Source organism: Falco peregrinus, chromosome 2 (assembly GCF_023634155.1).
Source record: "Falco peregrinus isolate bFalPer1 chromosome 2, bFalPer1.pri, whole genome shotgun sequence".
Lineage (NCBI taxonomy): Eukaryota > Metazoa > Chordata > Aves > Falconiformes > Falconidae > Falco > Falco peregrinus.
In genome coordinates, this window is record NC_073722.1 from 75,065,571 (window position 1) to 75,091,253 (window position 25,683).

The 25,683-nt window shown below is 37.1% G+C and overlaps 1 protein-coding gene across 5 annotated transcripts in view; it reads right to left on the bottom strand.

Moving 5' to 3' along the window:
• CCSER1 (coiled-coil serine rich protein 1) overlaps positions 1 to 25,683 on the bottom strand; it is a 712,966-nt gene that overhangs the window by 500,073 nt on the left and 187,210 nt on the right. The gene's annotated exons all lie outside the window — the stretch shown is intronic.

Genomic DNA, 25,683 nt, shown 5'->3' on the forward strand with positions numbered 1-25,683 from the left:
GCAATTAATTTTTAAGGCTTTAATACTGGTCAGGACAGCTCCTCCGCTGCAGCAGCTTGATATTGTCTCTCTGAACTTGTTTGCATTCACACCATTACAGGATTTGGAACTATATGTATTTTATTGATATTGTAACGTCTTCCCTGTTAGAGAATCCCCCGGGGACCCATTTGCTGTAATCCTGGACTAACTCCACCAGCTCTCCAGCACCCCAGAGGTCAGCTTCCAACAGTCGCCCCAGGGCTGCTGAAGGTTTTGATGGTCCCCCCACTTCTGACTAGAAACCTGCAAAATGACGCAGTTTTGCTCAACAGCTGGAGAAAAGTGGCACAAGCAAAATACTAGTTTTGTACAGTCACCTGCAAACTGAGAGGAAGCAAACAAGACAGAAGAAGAGATCCCGAAGTATCGCAGCTTGTTCAGCCAAACCTTCAAAAATTCAGCAGCTTGTTCCTATCTTAAAAAAAAAAATAAATATATATATATAAAAAATTCTGGCATAAGACGACTTTCTATTTAAGACTCACACTGGCGTTTTCTGTCTCAGTACTTGCCAGGGAAAGGAAAAGACAGCCTCAGAACATACCAGCTTTTCCAACTGTCATCCCAGCTAGAAAGCAACATAACACGGCACAGAGAAGTTTTAGATTTTTCAAAGAATCAATTTTACCAATGTTTCTCAGAAACATATGGCAGAGATAGGGCATCCATTTTTCCACCCTAAACACCAGCTAAATAAAAGCATCTAGTGACGTAATGAGGAATTCCTCAAGTGGGATACGAGAGCAGGAACACAAAAGACGATGGGAAAGCGAGTGACCTTAATGCCACCATCCCGTCTACCTGGCAAATCCTCAACGGCTGTGCCAAGCTCTGTTTTATTGTAGCAGATGAAACTCTGCAGGTAGAGTTTGGCCTCTGTGTGCACTTCGGGGGAAAGAAAGAAAGAGGGGGAGAAAGGGAAAAGGAAGGCAGAATGGTTAAATACCTTCCTGACTTTCTAAAGGAATTATCAATTCTAACGAGGACAAGAATCTGTAATTGCATTATCTGCTACGCAACAGTATCCAGTTTTGCATTTATCTTGTTCTTTCTGCAGCGAGCAGGCAAACTTCTGTGCTTCAGTAACGGGCTCATAAAAAGTGCCTGATGGACTGCAGAAGGTATTTGTACTGCCCTGGAAAATTACATAAATCAAATGCTGCTCGATTGCCACTTTCCAGCTAAATGCTATTATAAATAACTGTTTGTATGGCCTTATAATTTTTTTCTACCTGTCAACTACTGATAAAGATTCACTCCCTAAATCACAGCAATTTCCTTTTAGCTGTCAGAAAAGAGATTTAATATGGTGATAAAAAATAGATGAAAAACGTGTGCTTTACTTTTTAAGAGAGTTGTATAATTTTTTGTAGTTCTTTCGAAAGCATCATGCTTTCATTTTTTACTTCATGTCCAAATAATGACATCAATTTATTGTGACATATGATACCCTCTTTGAAAACTTTGATATAAACAACTCAATAAAGTTTCTTCCCTCATTCAAACTTAGCACAAAAAACTTTACTTTGGAAATAATGTCTATTATCAGGCTGCTTTCAGATTTTTGAAGTAGAACCACAAAATCAGTCACTTATAATTTTCTTGGAATTAGCATTCAAAGCTGAATATCCTTTTTCATCATTTGTAATATCACAAAGATCATTTTAAAGTAATTTATTCTGAAGTACCTGAAAACAGAGATTCTGTCAGAGACAAAAGGATTGACGCATTCGCATCTAATGTCACAGTAGCATTAATTGTAGAGACTAATGTGTGAATGGCAGAATTAACACATAAATTTGGGAGGTAAAAATTAGATAGACTATGTAAGATCCAAATGTAAGAAATTCAGTCCTGCTCACTAGTCTAGTTTCACTTCCCCATTCTCACATGCCATCATGCAGATGGCAGTAACTGATAGTGCAGAAGCTGACATGTTTTTCATCCTCCGAAATAATACTATTTCTAAATTTAAAAATACTTCTCAAAGTAAAACTGTGAAAAATGAATTATATTATGTACTGAAAATTGCAAATAGAAAGAGGAGATCCTTCAAACCGCAGCTGCCAAAAATGAATATATACAAATATTGTGTTAATCAAGAGCTTTAAACAGGAAGTGATATATTTCTACATATAAATAATACCTTTGAGCTGCGATCATCCTTTGGCAGCACTGAAACGGCATATGTAATAGCTAAAGTTAACAGATTTCCTTCAAGAGCTTTGCTGCTTATGTTTACTATCCAATTTTACAGAGATTAATTCCACAAAAACAGAATTTTTATGTGGCAGTATCCCCAGGGGTATGCAGTCACCAGTTCGCATAATGATATTTTAGTAGATAGTAGAATAGCTCTAAGAGTCTTACAAAGAAATACAGCTTATCCTTTTAAAAAAATGCACACAAAAGAAAACAAAATACTTAATCCAGAATACTCATTTAATATTTAATCCCAACCCTTCATTTTCTTGTGTTTTTGAGGGCTGAAAATAGAAATGAAAACTGTGAATGTTATTTTCAGTATTTCAATGAACGAAATGGTCCTCTCATCCCAAAACACAATTTTTTGTGTCTGGCTTCATACTTAGAAATGCAAATAGTTCAATGCTGCTGGGGCAGACACAAACAGCAGTGATGCCCTGTAATGCTCCAGGTGGGAATTCTGGAGTGGTTAACATGGCTATTTCATATTAGCTTCTTTTCAAATACCATTTTTTTTCCCAAACCTCACATGATATATGAAAGAACAGTTATTACCTGGTTTTCACACCCACATTAGGAAATGATGGACAACTGGTTTCGACATACACTTTCGTTCTCAGTAATCCATTATACCCGATGCAGGTTTATAAACCAACTTTTCCTGCGGTGTCTTCCTTCACTTCAGCTATACCACTCCTTCTTACAGCCAGGAGGTGACATATGGCAGAGGGCAGCCAGGCAGATTCTGGGCTTATGAGGGCTTTTTCACTACTGACTTCCCAGGTGAACCATTTCAGCCAGGAAAGAAGAACGTTAAATGAACTGACTGACAGATCCCAACAGGCAGAGGTAAGGGCAACATATGTCTGTCCAACCTTTACTTGCTCAAACCGGTTTTTGTCCTTCCAGCATCCCTCAGCTTTGCAGGATACAGAGTTCTTACAAAACTTCTCCCTTTGACAAATTATTTTCTTTCCTGGGATAGGGAAAGCATTCTTGTTGGCCCTATGATGCTGAGAGAGATATATTGACCTGACTTGTAGTGTTTTTTAAAAGATAGGTTTTCATCACAAAGGAGTCACCAGTCATCAATTTAACCAAGTAGATACTGTGGATCTTATCTGGAGAGACAATCTTTTAGTGTACAGAATTTATTGCTATTTTTTTATTGATGGCACCAATATAAACTTGAGCTAGGGCACGAAAATAAAAATCAAATGTTACAACAGCCCTTCTTTTTCATTGGCCTTGTAAAACCATTCAGATTTAGTATTTAGGCATTTGTGGTAATGAGTATGATCCCCATTGGACTTAATTGACTTCACAGACCTGAACAGTAAGTGAACAAAATATGTGTGGCTATAATGCAGGTTTATTAAAGATCTTCCTGGCAGGCTGAGGAACAGAGCTTTGAAATCTGTTCTAGAGTCCACCAGCAAAGAATCTACAATTTCTAGTCAATTCTATCCAACAGTCATAAGAAACATTTTTTTAAGCAGATTTAAACCAGACTTTCCTCTGAGGACATAAGGAAAAGGGCCAAAATTGGACGGATGTCAACATTACTGTTTGTTGCTTTTGTTCTTTCCGTTTTCTGGCTATTTACTATATTCCTGAGAATTACAAGAAAGAAGTGTGCCCTGTTACTTTTCCACACTAAAATCAATGAAGAGTCTCACATCAAAGTCATTGTTGCATTTCAGAACAATAACCATGTTTTTCCTTATTTTGCAGTTTCCTTTCCTTTCCTCCAAATGCTAGAAAATATTTTAAGATTTCTGAATCTGATGTTGTAAAAACTTCCCATATTTTAATATACCACAAGAAATAAAGGGTTCATATTATTTTCTTTAACATCCATATAATGTTACTAAAAAAAATACATTACAAAAAAATCACTCTTCCAAAACGATAAAGGCTTCTCATGTCATCAAAGGACTACAGACATAATTAAACCAGTCCTTTTAAAAAATACTTTGGTCAGATTTGCTTTTTAGTATTTCGAGGATAACCTGATATTTGAAAACCCATTTGAAATAGCTGACTCTGTCTTTGCATTTCCTATCATTCAGATGATTCAGCATGTGTCCATACCATGATCTGTTGGGAAAGGCCTTTTTGAGACAGTATGTTAAAGAACATACAACTGCCACACTCTTACAGCATTTTGTGATTTCTAGTGTCACAATGGGGCTTACTTCCCCTTTCAAGTTAAAGTATACAAATGTTGATTAAAATAAAATAAAAGCTATCACGTCAGATTATTAAAAGGAAGGCAAGACAGACAGCCAAACAGGTTTTAAATACTAAATTCTAAAAAGCCAGATAGTCTTCGAGTTCATCGTATCCATCTGTTATAAGTAAGGCATAGGTACTGTGGGCTAATTAAATGTTAATGAAATATAAATAATCTGCTGGTCTCAAAGCAGTAGCTAAGGAGCAGTAAATGCACAACAGCTGCTGCAGCTCATTGAAAGTGCTCATGTCACCGCAAACAACATCCAAAATCTGGCTTCAAAACATCTGAATGAAATAATAATGACTTCACGTAACTCATTTCAGAGATCTGCAATAATTTTTGCTTTAGACAGAGGTGAAAGGTCCAAGTGACAGCAACAAAAGCTGAAAAGTCTCATGGAGCAAAACAATTAAACATGAGATTTTTCATCTGCTGTTTTGTTAAAATCTTTCTAAGTAAAGCACAGTGTCTGTAAAAGCTGTACTGTATTAAGATGATAATGGCATCAATAAAAGAAACCGATGCCAGAAATATTAATGTTAGGTACACAAAAGCTTTACTGCTCTTCTATAGCATCACTGTTCAACAGCACATGAGACAAAGGTAAGATTTAAGCTCACTCCCCATTTAAAGCCTGATTTTAACGCGCAAACTTCCTCCTAGCCAGAAAGTAGGCATACATCTTCTTGTGGTCCATCTGGGGACAACAAGAAAAGACAGGAAGGACTGGGATGGCAAGTGAAGCGCCACAGACACAACATGTGGTAAGCTAAGCTAGAGCTTGAGCTAGATCACAGGATGTGCTGAGAATAAAGCACATCACGCCTTATCCATAGCAAGAAATTTAAAGGCCAATCCCAACAACCTCATGCCGGCACTCTTACAGCCTCCTTCTGCAAGCCAGCAACTTGGGGTTAGGCAACACATCTGTTTGGGGGATCTAATACCGGCACAGTTCAGGTGGTCCGAGACAGGTGCCTGTGCTCCCTACCCATTCTTAGACAGACAGCAATGCCATCTACAAGGAGAAGACTCTGAACATCTTGCTTGAAGACCTGAGGTGCCATAAATTAAAGAGTGACTATCCTCAAAAATCTCCAGTTCACAATAAGACAAATCCTTTTCCTCCTAATATTTGGTCAACCATTTCACTTCATCCCAAGTCAGATGCAGTGGCATTCTCAAGCTATCAAACCGCTTCTCCCCCTCCTTAAACCAGCTTGTGCAACAACAAAAGAGTAAAGAACATTTTGTGTTCTGTTGGAGTGAGTTATCTTTGGTAAAACCTTTGCTCTGAGTATTCTGTGCCAGAGGTTATAGCTGCCAACTATGCCAGGTACCCGCTGCATCCTGGTCTCCAAAGAAAATAAAGCAAGGACATGGTTGGAAACTGCCGAGGTAGATTCTAGCCTTCAGTTTCCAGTCCTGATGGCCAGGGGACTGAGATTTCTCCTGCCCCATTGCCTAGACAGAGGCTCTGAAATGGAGCTCAGGCTCCTTCTGCCAAGGCCAAATTAATGGAAGCGCTGTCACCAGACTACTTGAAAATGATCAGATCCATCATTATCTGCATGTTTACAAAGACAGACACAAAATAAAGTATAAATCACTCCACAAAAATTTGAGCATGCAACAGTAATGCAGGTGCTCCTATGTGCACCCAAACACTCATCAGCATGCATTACACAAACACACCTAACAACTAGAAAAGATTATTGATTGATGTTTTCTAGGGACCTTTTATAAGCAACCTGCAAATATGGGGCTGCTGCTTGAAGCTGTATCAAGAAAAAAGATTTCCACTCCATACCAAAACTGATTCACCTCAAAGATACGCACCATTACTGCAAAGATGTAGTATTTTTCTCTAAGAGGTACAGCAAAAACATTCCTAAAAATACAAAGCAACACTACAGAAACTCTCCTTGCCAAATGCCAACAAAGTCCATCTGACACAAACTGTGATTCTGAAATATAAGGGAAATGTTTTACTCTGCTCTTGAATAATTTGGCATCTCTTCAGCAAGGAAGAAATTGCTGGAAATGAATTGAGAAACTTGACCATCAGTATGCTAGTCACATTCACCCCTTTCAAATAACGCAAAGGAAAATTAAACAAACTACAACATTACAAAGAGACAGTGTCAAAATCAATTAAAAACTTCAGATTCTTTGGTGTTCTCAAATCAGGAGAGTTCTTGTTATAACCTTAACAGAAGTAGTAATTCCATTTACTATAGACATAGCACATCAATGTTTGTAAAATCCCTTTAAATCCCTTAATACTGGGTGGGCACATGCATTAACATTGGCATTTGTCATATAGGAAGTCTGCACTTCTGTGTTCAAAAGAAAAATAAATAATCAAACACTGTTTTCGAACCATTAGTCAGGAATTCTCCAGTAACTTCTTGCCTTTGGAAAATACAAGTTCTTTCCAGCTCCTTCACTGAGATTATGACACACATCACCAGACAGTGTGTGTGTGTGTCTATTGTCAGAAATATGGTCACCATTTCAAAGAATCTGATTTTTAATTCTAACAGGTCAAACATTTTCCCAGCACCTGTAAATTCATGCTGCCTATGCTAGGTTCAAACTGTATTCTCTGTCTAGCAAAAACACTTTTCCAGATGAATCCAGGAGCCTCCTAACTGACTAGCAAAGGGGAAGCGTGCTGCACCTCTTGGCTCACTGCTGAACTGCAATCGTCTTCAGGCTGAAACCTAAGGACTAAGCAACATCAAAGCAACCCACATCAGGGATTCAGAATGGGAAGCAAGGAATGTCACGTCTAAACAAAACTGCAAGGAGAATAAGGGAGTCACCATGGAACTAATCAAAATAAAATTTTGCCAGGACAGGAGGGTTTTTTCCTCAAAAGCACTATGAGGTCTTTAATGACCACAAATGGTCATAATCATAATTTTAAACCTCATTCAAAACCAAACACCTCATGACTCTCAGCCCTCAACATCTCAGAATGCAATGCAGTTGTAGAACAACACCTGCTAAACCACCAGCATCGATCTCCACTTTCTTCAGGGATGCCTTACCTAAGTACACATCCCATCAGAATTATTTAAAGTCAAACAAGACAGTATCTTTAGCCATTATGGCAATAAAGTAGAAGAAAATCTTGTTTATATTGTGCTTTATATTACAACTTCTGTAGTCCTAAAAAGCATATACTCGTTCCAGATTTCAAAATATTTTACTATGAAAAAGATGAAACACAATGGAATATTACTGTCATAATCAAAGTTCTCCTACTTAATTTGGGGGAAACACAAAGAGATTTCATGCTTTTCTCAATTTTCTTTAACGTTGAGATCTTATCTTTCATCTTTTGAATATGTCATGATGCTCTTTTAATCTTTTATATTTTGCTTCTTTTCAAGTTCTTGTCCACGTGCAGGGAGGCAATTAAGAAGGACTTTTCTTGTGTGCAACTGCAAATAGATAGGTTTAATAAGTCTCTCACACCACCAGTTTCTCTGATGGAAGACATATTAAAGAAAGCATTAGTCTTCGCAATGAGCAGTATCTATGGACCATTAAAAAAATACCCATCACACTTATTTCTGTAGAGAAAAGGTAAGAAATGAGGTAATATCTGTTTTAATTTCACTCTATATAAATTCTAATAAGACTCCAAAAGCTTTCCTAAACTTTCCTATCAAAGGAGCCAGTATGGAAAGCCATCACAGACATGACAGGTGTAAAGCTTCCACTTAATTTTCTTTAAGCATAGTGAAAATATATTTTATTCAGCACTCTGGAAACCAGAAACTGAGTTTTAGCTTTTTACCTCTCAACCTGCAATCTGACCTCAGACTTTGACTTTTCTCTTTGCAATTAGTGTATTAGACTAGAACATTATTCCTTCAATTAAAAACAAATAATCTTGAAAACAGGATCCCCTCTATTGTGATCGTGTGGGTTTTTTCCCCGATAAGTCATCACTGGAGACTGAATCCTGGATGCACATCGTGAAGTTCCAATGCCTGTTCTGAAAGGATGATACCAGGCAATTTCCAAGGAGAGACAGATTCCTGTATCTTAACATGTTGTCTCATCATTAGTAAAGACAAAATAATTTCTGCACGATCACTGTAAACTCCAGAAGCAGGGCCTTCAAAAGCAGCACGGGAGTAGACTGGAAATACATTTCTGCAGTATTTAAGTATCACATTCATATTGACAAGACACTGATGAACTGGCATTCCAAACCCCATCCATATTCAGCACAGAAATTTGCATGTGAACACCAAATAGTTTAGTTTAAAGCAATATATACAAATATACCTGGGAATACAGTGAAAAAGCGTCAATGTTTTCTGTATAGCCTCAGCTGGTCTAATCACTGCTCTTTAATTCATGCAGAAAATCTAAAGTTAGCTAGTCTACACACTGTTTCTCCAAGATACATATTTTTAAACAAGTCTTTATTAACAAAACTTTTCCCATTCATTGCCGATGTTGTGGGGGTTTCAGCATTCTTAGTTGAATTTTACAGATGTGTTTAAGATGTAGAGGCAAGACAAAACTTAACTATATCGCTGATACACAACCAGTGCCATGAAGTGACACGTGGATAGGAGCAAGAGCAGCCCCAGCCAGCAACTCAGACAGAAACCTGGCGTTTCACAATGTAAAGCATTGCATGAAACAGCACAGTGTCATGTGAAGAGACTCCAAATCTGTCCCTCCGGTTGTTCGTTGACCGCACATAATTTACAAAAGTATTTTCATTAGTTCAAATGAAATAACAATACCGAAAGCCCTGCTGAACTGTGGTTCTTACGCATCTCTTGAGGTATTTTTGTTACTCTCTTACTTTTGTCAGGCTCATGTAACCGAAGAGCCTGTTTAGAAAAACATGACAGAGGCCTTCAATATTCTCCTCTTTTCCAGCATTAAAGCTTGTAGCTTTCTTCCTTACTAGTAAGAACTACGTGGCATGATGAAGGACACTATCATAAGAAAAATGTTTAAATTCCAGCCTACTGTGAGATTAATAAATAAACCACAGAAATCTGACATTACTGCAGTTACAGAGAATTAATTCCTTCAGGCTAAGCTTTAAAAAGCACACTCCATAAAGGTACAGACAAAATACTTTATCTGGGAGAAAGGGATGGCATCAATGACTGACTTCAAAAGAACCCATATTTTCTGAAATGTTACCCCACCTGTACAGTGTAGTTTTTTGTATTTTAAAATAATTAAAACAGAGATGATTACTGAAAAAAAACCAACACCACACCAGTATGCCCAGGCCAACAGATGCAGGATTTGCAGAGTATCCAGACTGCTCCCACACCTCTGCCAGCATGCCCACTCTGTTACATCGTACTGCTGGGCTGTCCCCAAGCATCTCCTGCATCACTGCATCCCAGCTATCACAACTGCTTTCATCGATTTGTCTACAGCATCTACATCCTTCAACATTTGTTACAAATTTAGCTTCCATACCCCATATGGATGGTTGCTGCCCAGTATAATTAATTTCCTAGGCTTCTCTGGGAATCCATCTTATCGTTTGGCAAGGAATGCAGCTCTCCATCTGACTCCTATCATGAATCAAGATTATAGTTCAGGGAAAAGAGTTTATGCTTTCATACAGAATATTTTGAAATATGAAAGTCAGTACATTGATCTTCAAACAAAACACCATCGTTGGCATTCTTTGTAAATTGTGACAAAATATATCTGTAAATCGGGATTAAATTTAATCGCCATTACAAATTGTAAATATCAGTGTATGATAAATATCAATTCAATGGCCAAAAATTCTACAGTCTCAATCTTTTTAACCACTGGGGTCCTCACTGCAAACTTAACAACAGCTGGTGCATCTTCAAAGCATCAGTCGTCTTCACATACCCACCGTGGCAGAAGCTCTGGAAAGGCTGCTGCTGTCACGAGGCTGTTCTACCAGGACAAAATCACAGGTTGCGTGTGTGTTTCACTTGCACCCCACACTCCAGACAAGCACTGTAATGCCTTTTATGCTCAGTGATGTGAAGATGACCTGTACGAGCAAAGTTTACCCCATTCCCTTCTGAGAAAACCTACACCAAAACTAACAGACAGACCAATATCAACACAGAGAACGTAACACTGCTGTAACAACATCGGTTCAGCTAAAGAAATTTGACTTTCTAAAACATGTGATGCCTTCAAAGGACAAGATGTCAGCTGAGAAATTCTGGACAGATGCACAAGTAGCGTTACACTCTTTACAGACACATAAATTTTCTTACTCAATGTGTGATCTGTATTCATAAAATCTACGTATTCATGAAATACATATTGGTAGATAAATTTCACGCAATCTTGAATTCTAGTGATATGCCCTGGCCAGATGAGAAGGAGATAAGAGGCAGGGCTGAGACATGAAACTGGACTAATGGGCACTGAAGTATATGGGTTTCTAGCACCAGGCATCCAGACCTGAGTTTTACATGTGAAAAATTGGTGGGTGGCAGCTACAGTTACAGTTACTATGAATGTATGTAGGCAGAGACACAAAGAAGAAGAGTACATAAACTACACCTGTGATGGGCAATGCGATCTGGTGGCAAAAACTGTGATTTAGGAGAGCCATAAAGGTAAAAGCACATAGCTTACATCTATGACTGGTGTAACTTCAAACAAGGTCTGTGACCAGGAACTGCAGCCCATGTAATCACAAGAGGTATGAAAAACCAGTCAATATGAAAACAAGCTAAGTCTCACCTTCAGTAAGCTTTTACTATCTGGAGGTAAAGATCCAGCTATGCACTTGCAGCGAGAAGACAGCTTGAAAACAGCCACGTTCAAAGTGGATATCGAGGACTCAGTGATATAATGTTATGACAGAGCTTGAGGCTTTTCATTCATTTTTGCTTGACTATAGCAAGTACTATCAATTGCACATGGCAATGTGCACTACAGTTCATTAAAGTAATATTAAGTTGCCTGGCAATACCATAATTTTTCATTTATAGAACTTTGCAGAAATACTGAGGCAACACAAGAATGCAGTATAATATATGATACAGATACAAATTTAAGAGCAATAAGATGTTTCAATAACAAAATAAAGCTTCTTGCCCAATTACAGATTTGAGAGTGAAAGAAATAATGGTTTATCTTCTCTGATGTTAATCTTTGTTGATATTCCCTAAGGTCAAATATATCCACATGAGCTTATGTTTTTACATGAAATTACGACTACTGCACAGGAGATTATTTTTTACATTATTTTCATAGGGGGGAAAAAAAGAGGCCAATTTTGATTCTCAGTCACTCAAGTGAATCTTTAACAGTTTCCACTGCATTGCATGTATTTGAACAAAAGCTGAATCTACACCAAGGAGTTTTATCTGTAGGCATATGCATGCCCGGCATCTAAAAAGGCAGAAGCTGTTCTTCACATGATGTATCTTCTCATTATACACACACAAACTTCTACATTCAAGATATAAAAACTTGGAAATATTAATTTTATTTTAGATGTTAGTCACAAATCAGAACAAAACATAAAGTTTTCCAGAGATTCCTTGTGCTTACCTTATTTATCATCACTTTGGCTTTGAACATGCTAAACATATATTGCCCTGCTCAGAAAAAAACAAGTAATTCTGGAGAAAGGACAAGATTTTTTTTCTGGAGCTATGTTAGGTTATACAGCTGATCATTTCAGGATCATTGGAAAGGAAGTGTTGGATTTCCACAAAACTCTTCACTCAAAATTCCTCTGATGGACTGAGCAGCCCTACAGCAAATGCAGAGTATCCTCATGCAAGCTGGTAAGCAAGCTAAAGGCACTGCATCATAAGGACCAACTCCCATTGGCTGGACAGGGGGCACTAAAAAGCATCTGAAAGCATTTTTTTCCAATATAACATTTTTATAGGTGTCATATACCACCTAAAAATCCTATGCAAAACTAATGAGGTTTTTATATTTTGCTATGTTGGCAAATTACTTCTCTGCTCCTTAGATCTTGCACACTACTGCATACTAACAATACTAAAATCTTTCAAAGGGAACATTTTAACGCAACTCTTTTCTTGCATAGTAATATAATCCAAGCAAGTCTTTTTTTTTTTTTTTTTTTTTTTTTAATGTGTTTGTAATAAAATGCTCACAACAGTGAGAAAACTGTTGGGCTTCAAACAGCATGAGTTCACTGGAACAAGCTGAAAAAATACCTGAACACAATCATTTTGTTTCAGCTACCACCTCATGATTTCTGAACTAAAAAAAAAAACAACCAAAACCAAAACTAACAAATAAACCATCCAAACCCAAAAAATAAATCCATTTCTAGCTTGGCAATGAAAATGAGTTACAAAAACCAACCAAACAAACCCCCAATTTTAAGTAAGCAAAGTATTAAATAAAAACAATATATACAATCAATATTCTGGTATCCTTTTTTGCTCCCAACCACATTTCAATTTTGTAAACGAAATTATACATTTGTATTTCCTTGTGCAGCAACATTTTAGGGAATTCTACTTGTGCAATTACTGCCAAGCACATTGGACATCAACTAGAGATTGGCTAGGTTGTCACAAATGAACCTATACAGAAGAAAAAGTAGTAAATTAGTCAAATTAGTAAGAAAAAAACCCCTATGCATCACAAAACACGGCAAAGAAAAATGTAATAGATACAGCTCCTCTACCACTAGTATTTTAGAAGTGCAAGTACAGACTAAAGTGAAATACATTCCAGAGAAGGTTGAGGAAATAAAGCTGCCGTATCACATCCCTGAAAAATCCAAGAACTTTATTACAAAGATTTTTCTGCAGTTACTTGAGTAAATCAAATACACCAGGGAGTTCAGCAAATTAAGTGACTAATGACCTAGCAAATAAGGCAGGGGGGTGTGGGGTGTCGGGGGAGTCAGGGGAGTGTCTCTGGCCTCGTAACAAACCATCTCTGTCAGGATTGCTTTTTGGTTTTGCCCGTATATTGTCAAGCACACTGCATACAGATGAAGGATAGGAAATTTTAAGCCACAGAATGTGGTTTCTTAGCAACTTAAATAAATCCAAAATAGCTTTGACCAATAAGAACTTCAGTCTTGTATTATCTACCTAAGAGGATGCCACAGAAGATCCCTTAGAGAAAACCTAGAAAAATTACCCCTGACTTTAAGGGTACACATTAGTGTCTGCGTCCCCCCAGCTCAGTAGGAATAAACACTCCCTCAGGTTATGTTCTTCGAATATGCCAAATGCAGATTATGAGATTTCAGCATAAAATATGAATCTTCTTCTGAAAAAAAAAAAAAATCAGCCTTGAATCACATGAAAAAGACTACATTATTTGTGTTAAAAGTATGAATATCATTTAGAAGAAAAAGATGGCATTATGTTCCCTGATGCGCCCTTTAGAAAAACAGCGCAGAAGTCATGCTTTTATAAATTATATATACAATCAGTGAGTTCCCAAGAAAGTCTCGTCACAAATAGATATTAAAGGAAAATATTAAGCTTTTAAAACCTTATCATTACCTAGCATAGTTTTAAATTCTTATCTCAAAAACTGAGTTAATACAGAGGCATTTTGCTTTGGCTGATGCTTTTTGTATGGAGCCATTCTTTCCCACAACAGTTTTCTATTAATTTCAGAAATTCATTGGTACCAGAACATACAACTCATCATTAATTAAAATCAGCTATACAATTTATTCCTGGTGTAGATGAAGCTCTAGTGTGAGACATCTGACAATACCTCTGGCTTCTTAGATCCCCACAGTACTTTTATTCTGTTGCTTAACTAGATTTGCTCATTCCTGCATTGTAATAAACAGAGATTAGATCTGTTTTGCACTCAGACCACTACAGTTAATTAAACATAAATGGTTCATACTCTGCCCGCAGGTATGCATGGGTAACTCATTCAGCTGAGCCACTGATTTTTACTCTTACTAGCCAATTTCTTTTTATTTCAAGAACAAAACAATGACCAACAGTTCAAGTCTGGATTAGATAGAGGTGAATTTAAGGTGTGGTGAATATGAACCCTGTATCTCAGAGAACATTTTGATCTAGAGTGACTAAAAGACACTTTACAATTTCAATGGAATGGGATTTTTAAAAGCGAAGAATTCAATTTCATAAAAGATGTACCCCTACATTGTCAGTATTAGTATCTTTTTTTTTTTTTTTTTTAAATAGGAAAAGTAAATACTTTTCCACTATAACAGCAAATACACATGCAACTTTTCAGTTTCCACTGTTTGGAAATGCATCCATATGCTAAAGATTTTGGCCTCAAAAAGTGACTTGACTCAGCACTTCTGTTGTTCTCTTCCAAACAGCTGCACAAAAAAATCAGCTCAGGGAACCCTGTTGTGGACAGCTGTGGTATGCTCAGTTCATGCAGGACCAACAAATATGTTTAATCCAGATCTCAGTAGGTAGATAAGGAGGTAAGCACAGATAAGAAATTCAGCAGCTAGATATGGAGTCTGCTGCCACTGATTTTTCTTTCAAAAAATGTCCTCATCCTCCATTTTCAGCTTGTATACCAAAATTCCTAATGAGCTGAGATGTATTCTAAGGATTATTGAGATTTGGTCATAGTTGAGAATTATTTTAATGGTTATCCCTAATGAGTTGAGATTTGTTTTAGTGATTGTCACAGGAAAATACAAGAAATGTAGAAAGTATAAAGAAATACAAAAATTTAAAGAAAAGATGTGAAGAGCAGTGGACTCTTGGCTATTCTCTTTTGTGATTCAAGAGTGCTACTTTTGACAGGGATGGCTTCTTACAAAAATCCCATTTCTTAGTAACCTCTACTGTAGCACGCTACATTTTCTACATAATTTTTCAGCACCTGAAAATCCATGAAAAGAAATGTTTGAGAACAGTAAATACTGTAAAAACAACTTGTACTACACCTTGTAGCCTGCAAACATCTTAATCGACTTAAACCACATCGGTTACCGTGTCCTTACCAAAGTACGTCCTTGAAACTCAAAGCTATGTATCAGCTGCATAGTACTTGGCTAGGGATTAAGTAGATCTGAAGCAGATTTGCTGTTAGAAAACCCCTCTTACTCTGTTGATAGAGGTTATGCTTTAGCAAGTTTCTGCTTCATTCCCTTGCTTCAGACATTCACTCCTCTCCCTCAGTTGTCTGCTTTAGGTTTCTGCTCCCAAGTGATGCTGAAGTAAGTAAATGGGTGATTGCATCCTCATTGCAAGGTGGGGCTGGGAGGAGGGAGATGGTGGAATAAGGACAGCATGAACCTTACCTTTCATCATCCATAGCTGAGAATAACTAGGGTGAAAGTAGATGCTGCGCAAACTCAGAACACTGCTGACAATATGCAATTACCAGTTTGAAAAAACTGTGCAAGTATGTAGAAATCTTTCCCTAAATGATCTGGTAGACTTGAAGACTGCAGGTTATACCTTCCTCGCTGTTGGAAGGTGTCAATGCAGTGTCAAAGTACAATGAACAAGGTTTGGAGCCTGCAGAAGGTGACACTTGCCAGGGGAAGCTTCTCTACAAGGTGTACAGCTACTACCTGATGCAACTAGAACACTGCGAATAAATTCTTCACTGTTTCAAAATGTGATTTGGAATCTTTATCCATTGGAAGTGGTTGTGATCCAGATTAAGCATCCCCATCCGGAAGAAGATCTTAAATATCTAATAACTAATACTTAGTTAAAACTCCATTACACTGAAAGATTTCAGTTTTCCCTAGTGAAATCACTATGGGTAGCAAATGGATTTATAAATATAATTAATATCCAAAGTTAATTTTAAATGTGTATGTAATGAAGGACAGAAAAGGTAAGATATCACCAAATTTCTTTTTAATGGTTAAAACGTTACAGGAGATTTTTTTCACTCTACAACCTTCAAAAGGAAGAGATTAAATTATTCAAAATGAAAACAGTCCATTCTTTACAAGGACACAACCTTCACCTGTCTGAATTACAGCTGTGTCCTTTGTATCTTCCCATTAGATAGTTGAAAATTTTTGAAACTATTGAAACCATTGAAACTATTGAAAAATAGTTCTGTTGGAAATAAGAATGCTTTTAACTGAAATTTCTGGTTTTTCTTTCAGTTTTCAGTAGTTATTTTCCTAAAGTTCTTTAAATATTGCCATGCAAAAGTACTTATATTTACATTTCACAGACATATTATCCCAGTTTGCTTTAGTGAATGAAAGAACACTGGATTAAACAGCACAAGCTTGCCACAAGGACTTATGCACAGGCTTAAATTTCAATGGACCAGTCATTTGCTTAAATTTGAATAAGTATGCAGATCTTCACAGCACTCCAGTTGAATTTTTAAAATACATTAACTTTATTATGACATTTTCAGACTTCAGATAAAAGTGCATTTGTGGTAAGTTACATTTTCTGCAAAACTCAATACATCAAAATCTGTGACTTTCAGACACAGAAGTAATACAGAAGAAAATTTTTCAATCTTCTTCTAGATGTATTTTTTTCTCTTTGCAGCTGTATTCATTTGAGCTGTATGAATCCAACTGGCTCCCATGAACTTTGTTGACTTTGTAATATTCTAATGCACATAGCCATGGTATTTTAGCCCCTCACCCCCCCAAAAAATCCCCAAAACCCCAAACAACCACCATTTCCAAGATGGGGGTAAAAAATCAATGGCTACTTGATTTTCAAAAGGTATTATTTATACATGTTAAAGGGCCCCCATTTTACAAGCACACATATGTATAAGGACACATGTTCTCTACTAGCTTTTGGAAGTCACAGCAGCAGCATTAGTCTCAGGCAGTACAAATTTCTGGGCAAAAACACTCAGTAGAATGCCGTATCTGGAATTTTTATCATAGAATATAGAGACCTTTTAATGTCAGGAAATTAAACTCCACAAAGCAAATCTCAACTTTCAACTGCTTCACCACTGTATTTGCATTAATATAAAAAATGGGAAGGGAGATTGTAATTAGTCTTCTGAAGACACTATAACAGCTGCCACATTTTACACTTACCTAGCTATATAACAAATGGTTTAAAGTTTCTACTTTTAACTACCTTAATTCATCACTATCTGGAGGAAATAGCAACCTCAGGATAGGGATGATCTTCAATCAAAGTTTCCCTACAAATTCTGGCTGACCCAAGTTTTTTCATCATTTTTGCTTTGGCAGATGGATAAAACCATTGTGAAAAATTTTAATAAATACAGCCTTTGACCAGCATGTGATGCAATGTGCTCATACAGCCACCAATATGTATGCAAGGTGACAGATCTTTAGAACAGTCATGAATTTTTCATAGGTGCGCTTGAATGAACAACTTTATCCCTGTGTCATCAATATACAATGGGATTCACGTCCCCCAAAAACCTGAGGAGTAGATGGCAAAACAGCAAACCTGCTTTTTTGCTCATCAGCATTCAGAGGATAGACAGGGCTGAAGTGAATTTTTCAGCAGCAGTCCTGATCACAAAATGCATATACCCTCTTAAAAAAGAATGTCCTAATGTAAGCAGGCACAGATCCAAGATTAGATGCCTCACAAAACATAACAGATCTATCAAAATGGTCTACAGCTAATCCCTCTTGTAACAAAATCACAACTGAACAAAGATGATCCTGTGTTCTTCTGTTCACCATCAACAATGAAGAACATATACATGATACATTAATCAGTATAATAGATCTAAACCATCAAGTTCTTTCCCAATGAAAGGATGAAAAAAGGAAGAACGAAGAATCTATAGAAAGAGGGCTGCAACATAAAAGAGAAAAATATCTAGATCATACTTGATAAAAAACATCTCAAACACTGATAACTGTGTCAACCAAAAAGAATTTGCTAAAAATAATTAATCTGCCATCATTTCCAGGTAGCTAGTTGGCAGTATGTAACTATTTACTTATGCCAACAGTGATATGCAGACATACTCCAATCAATTTAGGTAGCATTCCATTCGAACTAAAACACTCATTTTTTCAGTAACACTAATAAGCAAACAAGAAAATACTAAGTTAACTGTTGTTTCTAGGGTCCAAGAATCGTTGCTCAGCAGTTATTTTATGTTTCTTGTCATGGCATTGTATTGAACCACTGACACAGGCATGACTGCCTAATATTAACTCTTCAAAAAATATCTCTGCAGTTTCACTGTTACGAGACAAGATGCTTCTGAGGATAAACAATGGAACTGCCTTGGACAGCCAGATTTATTGGCAAGGCACATGGGAATCCAAAGTGGATGGCACAGAATCCCATTTCACGTGAAGTGTTTCTCCCCATTCTCCCCAATGAAAATGCAACAAATGAGTAGATAAAATTATTTCCGCATTATCAGGAGTTCCCTAAGCCAGGGTCATCATTCTGGTTTTATCCTGGTGTAAAGAAGATGTAGGCAACAAAACTGAACCTTACAAACCTCATGTACGGTCAGTTAAAGACCCCTAAAGATGCATTGCTTACATACATACATATATACGTATATATATATATGTATATATATATATATTCTTTTAACAGATTTGAAATTTTGGCAGCCTTCACTGGTTTGAAGGTAATCACAGGGAAGTGTGATATATTAAACTCATTTATAATCTCTGCTCTTAGTTCTGACTATTTACTACTGACTTTATTTTGTTATATATAATAAGAAGGATATATTTGGAAAGTATTATAGGAATTATTCAGTCTAAGGAAAATTAGTTTAGAATTCAGGAAAACTGCTTCCTTCACTTAAGTCAGGCTAACTTCAAGCAAACTGCAGCATAGAAAAGCAACTCTGACTATCACACAAGCACATGCATGATAATCATGAATACCTATTTCTAAGAAAAAATACAAAACCCCCAAATTAATTAGCTGGTTCCATAAGAATGACTCTACCATACTTTCCATAGGAGTATGCTTCCTCCTTAGCCAGTGCTAACAGAAACAGTACATAAAAGCAAGCTTTCGGAAAGATCTGTTTTGTCCTTTACTTTGCAAAGGTCATTTAAGATAACAGGTAAAAATGGCAAATCAGGCTAATGCCACCTGCTGGAATAATGGATACAAGACCGCTTTTACTTCATTGAAAAGAAACTAATAATTGTATGATATATTGACTACCTACAATCACTGGGGTACCCTCAACCCCATTTATGAAGCGTTCGCAATGGCTAAGCTTCAGTTAGCTTTCTCCAGCCCAAGCAAGGAAAGCAATCTTTCCTTGTCTAAAGCTGGACTTCTCATCTTTTATTACTTTTTTTTGACATGTTCTGAGGTCGCCTTTGAAGCAGCTGTCAACAAGCAAAGAAAAACAGCCCTTGCTTTCTATCAGTGCTACAGCAGGCGTTCTCCTGCCAGAGGAAGCACAGCAGCACCCGCTCCTCCCAGACCGTGGCACGGCCAGGCAGAGCGGTGCCCTGCTCACTGCCCTGCTCCCTGACCGCCAGCAACACCACCAAGCTAACCGATGGGAAACAGGGTTCAATCAAGGAAGGATTTCCTTGATGATGATAATGCTGAGCCCTAAACTCATTTCAGCTGACGATTTGTCCGCAGGCAGCACAACAGATTTGTCTCAATACCCATTAAAGAGAATTTCATCAGCTTTTCAATACCGCTTTGGACAGGCTCAGGATGGCGATGAAGCAGCGCATAATAATCACGGCAACTATACGTTTGGAGCATATGGCCTCTGCAGCAGCGTTCAGTGGGAATTTCACTAAGGACTGCTAACAGGGATCAGCACAAAACCATCTGTAACACAGCTTCCTAGCTTCAGAGTCCCTGAACCCTCCTCCTTCATGGAGCGGGATGTCAAGGTCAATAATATTTGGGAAGCTGAGGCAGCCATTGAGATCAACCACCCCCAGCACTACTTCACCCTAGTAGTTCTCTTTTCTTTCTTTCTTGACAGCAATTTGGACTTAGATTGAGAAATTTTTGGTTATTAAATGATCTAAACAAATTAATGTGGGTGAAAGTGAAAGCAATTGTAGAGCGTGATGTTTGCTTCCCCCAAAATGCAGAATTGAGGAAATTTCCATTTATAACACTGTGGCTGCAAGATATACAGCACTCCCTCACTTTTTAAAGGTGACTTGTAAGAGAACAGGAACTGCACACACAGGCAGTGTGTATGCAACAAAGCAAACAATCAAGCAACCAACACTGAGTTTAAATCTAGAGACTCTCCCATCACTTGTGATTACACACACCCAGTTGGTCCCTAGTCTCTCAATAACAATACAGAAGCATTTTCCACAACAGTGCAGAGTCTTTCTTTTACTTCATATACAACTGAAAAATGCTGCACACCAACCTCCTAAATGGTACATTCAAAACAAGGGTTTAGACTTTTTAAGTACATGTCTTTTTTGTCCCTAAACATGTGTTTCCCGATGTACAGCACTAAAAAGAAACAAGCTCTATGGTACTCTGCATTAAAAGATAGGCACTCCCACTTTACAAGTAAGCACAGAAAATTAGAGGACATAATTAGCAGAGTTTACGTAGCTGCTGGGTTGCAGTTCAATATCAAGACGTCGCATCTGGAGTTCGAAAGAGATACACAGAAATAACACAGTATTGTTTAATATATATTTCGATAATCATTGATAATGTATTTCCCAGACAATTTCTTTTAGAAGAAATCAAAGAACCTACTCCTTTTCAGATTCATTGTCACACTTTGAAAGTAAGCGTGCTAATTGATTTCAGCTACAGTTTTCTTTACTCCAAGGGACCAAATTTCAGATGTTCCCAACTCTTGCGGATTGTGCCAGTTTCAGTACAGGACTGAGCATTCCTGATGATTAAGCTTTTAAAGCTTCTTCAACAGATACATAAAAACTCTGGTTTAGATGAAGTATAAAAGAAGCTTTAAATGTTTTTATTTAATATTCGCTCTACTGCAAATTTGATGCTGTAAGTACTCCCCCACCTGACATTCTTTTAATAAATGCTAAACCTGAGGTAGAGATGATAATGTTTAGACCTAAAAACGAAAGAAAAAAGAAAGTTAACACCTGGCTTAGCAATAGTATTAAGTGTAACATACATAAAGTGACTGTGCAGTCCTATTTGAAAGCACTTAAGCTTTAGTGAAATACAGAACTAGTAATTTTCCTTACTTCCTCCTCCTCTAGCTTGTGCATTCACTATTTCTAAGTTAAGAGAATAAAGAGAAAAATACATGGAAGAAAGCGTGAGGCTATAGTACAGATGCCCTGACTGAAGTAAAATTTATGAGGTAGGATTAGATCTCTCATGAATGGCCCCAGAAATCAAGTAACTCATCCAACATTGCTCTTTCATTCACTAATCCTCTTCGCAAAGTGCTTTTTGCTACGGAGCTCAAATTCTTAAACTCCAAAACTTAGTGGCAGAAAAACGGGGAGAAAGCAGGAAGAGGGAACACAAAAACACCAACATATTGGAAAGAGATATTTAAAAGCTTTCGCTTTGAATATTTTGTATTATTTAGTCTTTTCCTTGGAAAGCTTTCATAGCATCTTTTGACTCAGAAGAACATAATTTCTCTTGTATACACACAGTGGTTTGTAATGCTGAAAACTCCTTCTGTAACTGTTTCCATAGTAACCAAAACCATTCTATTCTATGTATTTAATTGTTGCCTTTTCAAGTATAATCTATTATTGCAGCCGGAGTCAGTGTGTTCTGTTGCCATCTAAATTATGGATTCCCTGAAGTCTATCAGGCACTCATTATAAGTTCCTTTTCAATAATTCAAAATTTAAAGCATTTAGTCTAGTTCATTATGTTGTATTACATTAAAAAAAAATAATTCAGGAATAATTATGTAGATAGCACAAAGCTGGAAGCACGAATTATTATTTTGACCAGGCGAATTTTAGTCATTTCAACTGTAACTACAAGGATAAACAAACCTTGCTAGAGCCCGTATCAAAACTCCCTACCTGAATGAGGGTATGACTCCTTTCTGAACTAGGCTCAGCTTCGTGACTCACAGGATTTAGAAACCAACATGGTAATCCTACTCCTGAACACTTGTGCTTTCTCACTGTCCTATAAATGCTGTTTTCTACCTCTTCCATTAGTTACCCCAAACAGAGGACACTGTTCCTTGGACAAGAAAACAGGGAGGTTTTTATTTACCTGTGGAGGTACATGGCACATTTCAGTGTGCTGCAACACACTGTCAGAATTGACAAGAAATAATCAATATAGCAACATTATTCTAGACCATATCTCTGAAAATGTTTATTTAGAACATTTAGATATTTTCAGTCAAAAATATCAATCACTTCTATTTATTCAGGTCCAAGTAAGGAATAGAAAAATAAGATTAAAACATTAGATTAAAACAGGATTACAAAAATAAGGTTCAAAACACAGTCCCATTAATAGGGGGCTATTGTAGCACAAATTAACTTGGCATCACCTAACCATTTAGGTCATCTGTCAAAAAGGACTTCTGCTTCTCCTGTTCTGCCTTTAAACTGTGTGCACGAGACATTTACATTGATGCAACCAAAACTAAAAGAAGTGTATTTTAAAACAGAAGAATGCTTTTCATATTTGGCTCTCATACCATTTATTCCAAGTTGTTTTGTGGTTCTGATTTGAGGTCTGTCGCCTCTCCACCTGCTATTACCAGGAGAAATAAGTCCTTTTCAATTCAATATCTTCTAAAGCAGTAACCTGAGCACATACAAAAATTGTATATAAAGATGTATAATATACAAAAGGACATAATAAAAAGATAATTTGAACTGGGACTGGAATACTCCTGAAAAAATCAATATTAAAAATTTTAAGTAAAGGACTGGGGATGGAGGAATAGGTCAGTACAGCAGTTAGATGAACATTACCATACTCTTGGGTGAATACCCTATAGGCTTTCTGTATAAACAAACAAAAGGATAGACAGATAAAGTTTTACCAAGAGTATAGGTTATAAGCACGACTGAATAAAAAATGGGAAAGTTTAGCTCAAAGCTACCCTTCTTTTTCCCCTGCCCGTGCTTCCCTTGATTTTTTCCAGTATCTCACTCCTAGTAATCTTACTCACAATTCCTTCCTCCTACTTTTCTTGCTTGTCACAGGAATCCTCCTGGGATCTGGGAGATTCGCTGAATATATACACCAGCTGATCCTGGAGCAAAAAAGGGAGAGGGCTGCAGGTTGTAGCCTATGTCATACTTCCGTATGTGTGTACGTGCTCCTGAAAAAGCCCCCTCACAGTCGTAACGCAAGCACTGCCCTCTTTTCTTTCCCTGCTTCTCTTTTTTGGACACATTAGCTGTATGCGTGCTGATGTTGTGGGTGCTGCGATGGAAGCTCTACCTGGATTATTAATAGGTGGATATATTTGCAATACATGCTTTTACATATTTAATCAATGTAGCGACAGCATATATTTTTCATGTGCAACAAAAGCTACATACTACTCCACTGTGTAATGATAAAGAGAGAATTAAATACCAAAAGCAAAACAATTTGTAATCAAAACAATTGGAGTAAATTCTTACCATATCCACAAAGACCTAGTAAATTAACTGTACAGGAAGCACATGAAACACAGGTATAGCACAGGAAAAGAAACCCAAAAAAATATTCTCCCTCCACAAACATCACCGAACTTTTTACATGGCGGCTACTGCTGCTACTACTGATAAAAAGCAGCTTGGCCAGTCGATCTCCTTTGTATAACAGAGCTTAACCCTGCTCAGGAAGAACTTTCATTAGTACTCGCCTCCTAACTGTATGGATATCTTTTGCAGCACTCTGCTATTTCAAACTCACTGTTGCTTGGCACAATATTTTGTCTTTACAGCTTAACTTTGTTGCAATTTAATTGCAAATTTATGTCTCAATCCAACTACACCAATGCTGCATGGGTCCTAATGTGTTGATGCAGTGTCCTCTCACTTTCATCTCCTCTGCTTCCTACCTTTGCCATTTCCCAGATTGTTTTCTTTTTACGCTGTAGGTGTCATATATATATTTCCCATATGGTGGCTGACACAGCCCCTGTATTGACTGGAAAAAGCCAGGAGGGGGAAAAGGAGAAAAACAAAGAGCAATAGTAACACTTCACATTTTTAGCTGTAGCCTTCCGTCTCTACTATCAGTAAATCCATGCAAGTAAATCACAATGTATTCAATACTCAATGTAAACATAGATTTTTATTGGTTACTAAAATCTCCGCTCCTCGGGCTGTTCATGAGTACATTGGAAATGTACATACAACAGTAAGAGGGATATTGCCTCTGTATCTTGATTACCTCCAGGGAAAAATAAATAAGAACAAAATGAACTGGAGCTGGAGGTGGGTGCAAGGAAATTGTTGTTAAAATTACTTCTGTCCTTTCTCTAATATAGTTTTCTTAATTTGCAAAACAGAGCAAATATTGTTGTTAGAAATACTAATATTTAGATACTTCTGGAGCATCTCTCCCCATTTAGTTTTACAAAATAAAAAGTGAAATTCTCATTGATGGTATGTGAAGCATAGCATGCAGGTATGGGGTTTTTTTCCACATAATTCATTCCCTCTAGGATGCAGGTAAATCTCAACCTGAAGCACGATGAAGCACTTTCTGTATTTTAAGCAGTATGCTGATTAAACTTTGTTTGCTCCACCAGTATCCTATTTAAGTCACGATATGACTCTGAATAGTATGTTTTCTAACAAAATTAAGTCTAATACAGCCACTGCACAGGATGATGTTTTTTAGGAATGTTCTGCAAAATATATGGTTTAGAAAACCTCTAAATAAAACCAGTAACAGCACCATCACAACACTGTTGTTTTTCACTGATCAGATTCAAAAGAATGCCTGATAATGTTTTCAATGGAAGCGAACAATGAGCTATAAAACAGCATGACATAGTTCAATACCATACAATCATAAATGCAAATATACCTAGTTTTCCCTGACATCTTTCCTTTCCTCTACCTTCCAGCGACAGCAAGAAATTACCAAGAAATGCTGTTCTTTGTTATTCAGAGATATTTGCTGTTCAGAGATATTATTAAATTACTGTGACAGTGAAACAAATACATCTGTGCTATGTACTTGATCTGTTTTTTCTAGTTTTAATCTACAATGCATTTGTCTAACCAAATTAAGTACTTTGCAATCCGAGCATTACATGTACCAGCATTTTTCCTTCATATTTGTTTTCCATTTTATGATGCTTAAATTGTTCACATGTAATAACAT